The following is a 6,545-nucleotide window of genomic DNA, read 5'->3' as shown; positions in this document are numbered from 1 at the left end:
AATATTAACCCTATTTTAAGAATTTTTCCCTAAAAACAAGTCGGTGACGATTTTTACATCTCTGACGTGGTGGTGTGCATATAATCGTAGATTCAATTTCCTCGAGATACGGTAAACACACGTACGTTTATGTGTGCACTGTAGTAAATCCGATGTCACCTTAGCATTGGTGTCAAAAAAAAAAAAAAACATAAAAGATTTGGGGTTCTCTTTCCTAAACCCTAGGGAAAGAAAAAACTCTAGCAGAAGGAAACGAATCCCTTTCCTCCCTCTCCGTCGCCGACGAGCGTCGATCAAGCTCCGAAGATCGGAAGGTTCTCTCTCACAATCACTGAATTTAGATTCTACTTTACAGGAAAAACAACACTCAGCCACCGAACAACTCTACTATTAGTTAGTTCTTCCCCCCGCTACCCCACCCAACCCACGTAGAAGACGAACTCGAGTAGGAGACGACCTCGAGTAGAAGACGACGACCTGAGGTATCATCTCTCTCTCTCTCTCATTCTTCTGGTTTTTTTTTCAACAAACCAATAGTATAAATTATCAAATAATACGGGTTCAATATTGTTGTTCTGGAGAAGAAGGAATTGCATGAGAATTCGATCAGAATTTTTCAAAAATCATTCATAGCTGTTAGAGCTTTGACCAAAAGAGATGTAGGTAAGGTTGCAGGATTTTGAGCCTTTGGGTTTTTCTCTTTTCCGATTTTGATGGTTTGGGTTTGCTGCATTTGCTCCTGAATGTTTTGGAATTTAGTAATTTTCTTTAGATTTGTGTTTCTGTACCAGTTGAGGTGGTCTAGGTTTTCCCCAAAATTGTGTTTGGTAATCTGGGTTGTGCTTAAAAACGTGTTTGTTGATTTGGGTTTGAATTTCTTTTCTGTAGATTTTGGAGGTTTATGAGTGTTTGGTGGTTGGGAATTGTAGTTGAGAGATTAGAGATTTGGGTTTTGCTTAATAAAATAGATTGCTGATTTGGTATCAGGCTCTCTACGACTGATGAGATAAAAAAAAGATCACTAATTTATTATTATTATTATTATTATTATTTTCAGGGGTTGGGGGGGGGGGGGATTTTTATAACTAATTTTGTAAGTTATATCAAATGAGATTTGCGTGGTTTGGTGAAGATGTCGTCTGCATCTCCTTCTCCAAATTCCTTTGCTGATGCAGTCCCACCAACTTCTAGTACTACTAGTCCACCACCTTCAACTTCATTCCCTCCTCCAAAACAGAACAACAAAACAAAAAAAAAATGTTTCATCATTTGTTCATAGTACATATATATGTATATTAAAAATATACATATAAATATATATTTTAAGAAAAATGATGATCATTTTTTTTTTCTTAATGAAAATATATTCAAAATATTTTATTCATAAAATACCTTTAAAAAAAATTTCCAAGATATTCCAAGAAAGTATTTTTTTTATTTATTTATGAAAAATATATATATTTCAACTTTTTTTTTTCAATTTTCTTTACGAAAACATCTTTAAAACACCATGAAATTTATGAAAATATTTTCATTACAATTTTTAGAAAATATTTTCAAAACTTCTCTTGTTATAAAAAATATTTTCAAAGCTTTTAGTTTCTTTTTTCTTTTTTTAATTTTTTTAATTTTTTTAGGAGTAGTAAGCGGTAGTTTTGTATACAAAACAATTGGAGTGCCGATATAAAAAGTTGGGGCGCCGATAGAACTTGTATCCAAACAAAAACCCCAATTCTCCTTCTCTTTTCTCTTTTCGTTCCAGATTTCAGCAATGGGAGATTTCTGCCATGGAACTTTGTAGATCGATCAAACCATCGACTTCGGCGAACCTTGGTCGTTTAACCCTCTCAACTTCCTTTTCTTCACTTCTTCTTCATGTATCTGCCCTAGCCGCCGTGTCTAAGAAGAACAGATCCAACGAGATTTGCTGAGATTCAAGAAGGATTCTCCTCTTATAGGTAGAGCATACGTCCGCTACCGGCATGGTTGAGTCTCGAAGAGATTTTCAGCGACTTGGATTATCGATTCTTGCAGGGACTCGCAGCAACAAATTCTTTTCTTGAGCGTTACATGCTTATAGGTAACCTCTCTTCCTTCTCCTTCTTCTTCTTTAAAATTTTTTGTTTCTTTAAAAATCAGCCCATTCAAAAACTTCTAACCCCATTAAAATAGTTTACAAAAAATGGATGGTCCACGATTTTTCAATTTGTAAACATCGGTTAGAAGTTTTGGAATGGGCTGATTTTTGGTGAGGATGATCTCCTCACCGTAGAAATCATCCTCACAAAAAATCAGCCCATTCCAAAACTTCTAACCCCATCAAAATAGTTTACAAAAAATGGATGGTCCACGATTTTTCAATTTGTAAACATGGGTTAGAAGTTTTGGAATGGGCTGATTTTTGGTGAGGATGATCTCCTCACCGTAGAGATCATCCTCACAAAAAATCAGCCCATTCCAAAACTTATAACTCATGTTTTGAAAAATGTTTTGCCAAAAAGTTACATATATATATCTCATATATTTCCTTCTCTTTATTTTTTCTCCACAAAGATATCAAGAGAAGCTCCCTCTTTACAATAATGGCTCTTTTATTTAATAAAGCAAAATCCTAAAATTCTAATCTTGGAAATACATGTACTCCATTAAAGCCCCTACTAGTTTACTAAACTCATTCATCAATTCAAACTTGATTCTTTCTCTATATCCACTAAACTCTAATTATTTCTTCCCAAAGAGATGAAACAATGGGAAGAAAAGGTTTTGTCATTCTCAATTTTTTATCTCCACCCCTAAACCTAAGGTATTCTTCCCCCTTTCCCGCTTCCTTTTCCCATCAAAAAGGAAAAAAAAACCTAGGTATTTCTCCCAAACCTAGATTTTCTTTCGAGTCCAATTTGTTTGTTTTTTGTTTTTTAAATGGAGCTAAGATCAAATCGGACTAGGTTGAATGAAATTGAAATTGGATCGGATTAGGTTCCAAGATTCATTGATTCGATCAGATATAGATCATGAGAAAATTTTTTGGATCACAGTGGCTTGGGGTAGATCCGGTACCGAACTGATTCGTTGCAACCTTAGCCCTCAACCCATTACCTGGTTTGGAAGATGTAAACCGCTAGTGTCCAACGATTAACCCTTTTTTTTATATTTAAAAATACTAATTTTTTTTAACAATTAATTAAAATATTAACTCTAGAATTTTTCCCTAAAAACAAGTCGGTGACGATTTTTACATCTCTGACATGGTGGTGTGCATATAATCGTAGATTCAATTTCCTCGAGATACGGCAAACACACGTACGATTATGTGTGCACTGTAGTAAATCCGATGTCACCTCAGCATTGGTGTTTAAAAAAAAAAAAACATAATAGATTTGGGGTTCTCTTTTCTAAACCCTAGGGAAAGAAAAAACTCTAATAGAAGGAAACGAATCCCTTTCCTCCCTCTCCGTCGCCGAAGAGCGTCGATCAAGCTCCGAAGACCGGAAGGTTCTCTCTCACCGTCACTGAATTTAGATTCTACTTTACAGGAAAAACAACACTCAGCCACCGAACAACTCTACTATTAGTTAGTTCTTCCCCCCGCTACCCCACCCAACCCACGTAGAAGACGAACTCGAGTAGGAGACGACCTCGAGTAGAAGACGACGACCTGAGGTATCATCTCTCTCTCTCTCTCATTCTTCTGTTTTTTTTTTTTTTCAACAAACCAGTAGTATACATTATCAAATAATACAGGTTCAATATTGTTGCTCTGGAGAAGAAGAAATTGCATGAGAATTCTATCAGAATTTTTCAAAAATCATTCATAGCTGTTAGAGCTTTGACCAAAAGAGATGTAGGTAAGGTTGCAAGATTTTGAGCCTTTGGGTTTTTTTCTTTTCCGATTTTGATGGTCTGGGTTTGCTGCATTTGCTCCTGAAAGTTTTGGAATTTAGTAATTTTCTTTAGATTTGTGTGTTTCTATACCAGTTGAGGTGATCTAGGTTTTCCCCAAAATTGTGTTTGGTAATCTGGGTTGTGCTTAAAAACGTGTTTGTTGATTTGAGTTTTAATTTCTTTTCTGTAGATTTTGGAGATTTATGAGTGTTTGATGGTTGGGGATTTGTAGTTGAGAGTTTAGAGATTTGGGTTTTGCTTAATAAAATAGATTGCTGATTTGGTATCAGGCTCTCTACGACTGATGAGATAAAAAAAAGATCACTAATTTTTTTTTTTTTTTTTTTTGGGGTGGAGATTTTTATAATTAATTTTGTAAGTTATATCAAATGAGATTTGGAGATTGTGTGGTTTGGTGAAGATGTCGTCTGCATCTCCTTCTCCAAATTCCTTTCCTGCTGCAGTCCCACCAACTTCTAGTACTACTAGTCCACCACCTTCAACTTCATTCCCTCTTCCAAACCCTTCTACTAATACCACTAGTCCACCCCTAAACCTAAGGTATTCTTCCCCCTTTCCCTCTTCCTTTTCTCATCAAAAAGGAAAAAAAAACCTAGGTATTTCTCCCAAACCTAGATTTTCTTTCGAGTCCAATTTGTTTGTTTTTTGTTTTTTAAATGGAGCTAAGATCAAATCGGACTAGGTTGAATGAAATTGAAATTGGATCGGATTAGGTTCCAAGATTCATTGATTCGATCAGATATAGATCATGAGAAATTTTTTTGGATCACAGTGGCTTGGGGTAGATCCGGTACCGAACTGATTCGTTGCAACCTTAGCCCTCAACCCATTACCTGGTTTGGAAGATGTAAACCGCTAGTGTCCAACGATTAACCCTTTTTTTATATTTAAAAATACTAATTTTTTTTAACAATTAATTAAAATATTAACCATAGAAATTTTCTCTAAAAACAAGTCGGTGACGATTTTTACATCTCTAACGTGGTGGTGTGCATATAATCGTAGATTCAATTTCCTCGAGATACGGCAAACACACGTACGATTATGTGTGCACTGTAGTAAATCCGATGTCACCTCAGCATTGGTGTTTAAAAAAAAAAAAACATAATAGATTTGGGGTTCTCTTTCCTAAACCCTAGGGAAAGAAAAAACTCTAGCAGAAGGAAACGAATCCCTTTCCTCCCTCTCCGTCGCCGACAAGCGTCGATCAAGCTCCGAAGACCAGAAGGTTCTCTCTCACCGTCACTGAATTTAGATTCTACTTTACAGGAAAAACAACACTCAGCCACCGAACAACTCTACTATTAGTTAGCTCTTCCCCCCGCTACCCCACCCAACCCACGTAGAAGACGAACTCGAGTAGGAGATGACCTCGAGTAGAAGATGACGACCTGAGGTATCATCTCTCTCTCTCTCTCTCTCATTCTTCTGTTTTTTTTTTTTTTTTTCAACAAACCAGTAGTATACATTATCAAATAATACGGGTTCAATATTGTTGCTCTGGAGAAGAAGAAATTGCATGAGAATTCTATCAGAATTTTTCAAAAATCATTCATAGCTGTTAGAGCTTTTTGACCAAAAGAGATGTAGGTAAGGTTGCAAGATTTTGAGCCTTTGGGTTTTTTTCTTTTCCGATTTTGATGGTCTGGATTTGCTGCATTTGCTCCTGAAAGTTTTGGAATTTAGTAATTTTCCTTAGATTTGTGTGTTTCTGTACCAGTTGAGGTGATCTAGGTTTTCCCCAAAATTGTGTTTGGTAATCTGGGTTGTGCTTAAAAACGTGTTTGTTGATTTGAGTTTTAATTTCTTTTCTGTAGATTTTGGAGGTTTATGAGTGTTTGGTGGTTGGGGATTTGTAGTTGAGAGTTTAGAGATTTGGGTTTTGCTTAATAAAATAGATTGCTGATTTGGTATCAGGCTCTCTACGACTGATGAGATAAAAAAAAGATCACTAATTTTTTTTTTTTTTTTTTTTTTTTGGCGGTGGGGATTTTTATAATTAATTTTGTAAGTTATATCAAATGAGATTTGGAGATTGTGTGGTTTGGTGAAGATGTCGTCTACATTTCCTTCTCCAAATTCCTTTCCTGCTGCAGTCCCACCAACTTCTAGTACTACTAGTCCACCACCTTCAACTTCATTCCCTCCTCCAAACCCTTCTACTAATACTACTAGTCCACCATTGTGAATGAGTCAAATTGCTGCATTATATATTTTTATGTGTCATTCTTGTATATTTTGTAGTGGAACTATGGAAGTGACCATTAAAATTAAAGCATTGCTTGCTGTCCTCATACTAAAAAAATAGAGGTTGCAAATTTAGGCTCTTACATCACTTTAGCCGCTTAAGATGATGAATATTTAGATTGTAATATTATAGTTATTGATTTATCTTGCTTAGTTTGCCAACCTGTATGATCTGTTTTCCTGATAATTTTTGTATACTACACAACGTGATCCCCGTCAATGCCCTTTGGAATGGATACTTATGTTTCAATTTTCTTTTTGGTGTTATGAATAAAGACATATTACTACTATAACTTGGAAGCAGCTGATTGAGATAATGGAACTTCTTATGAAAGAATTGAGTTTCCTTTTTCGTACAAAATTACATTGAACACTGCATTGTGCACGTTGGCTAT

General features: G+C 35.6%; 1 protein-coding gene across 4 annotated transcripts in view; it reads left to right on the top strand.

Moving 5' to 3' along the window:
* Positions 1-210: 210 nt before the first annotated feature.
* EDA7 (embryo sac development arrest 7) overlaps positions 211-6,545 on the top strand; it is a 30,144-nt gene continuing 23,809 nt past the window's right edge. Inside the window, exons 1-4 of one of the 4 annotated variants that reach the window (XM_086454284.1) lie at positions 211-482; positions 1,763-2,080; positions 3,534-3,660; positions 3,742-3,845. The gene's annotated coding sequence lies outside the window, so the exon portion shown is untranslated. Of the gene's footprint in view, positions 483-1,762; positions 2,081-3,533; positions 3,661-3,741; positions 3,846-5,172; positions 5,300-6,545 lie in introns of all 4 variants that reach the window. The other 3 variants (XM_086454286.1, XM_086454283.1, XM_086454285.1) reach the window with 3 other exon arrangements.

Source organism: Akebia trifoliata, chromosome 9 (genome assembly GCF_017979445.1).
Source record: "Akebia trifoliata isolate Shusen 1 chromosome 9, ASM1797944v1, whole genome shotgun sequence".
NCBI lineage: Eukaryota > Viridiplantae > Streptophyta > Magnoliopsida > Ranunculales > Lardizabalaceae > Akebia > Akebia trifoliata.
This window is presented reverse-complemented; position numbering and strand designations above follow the sequence as displayed.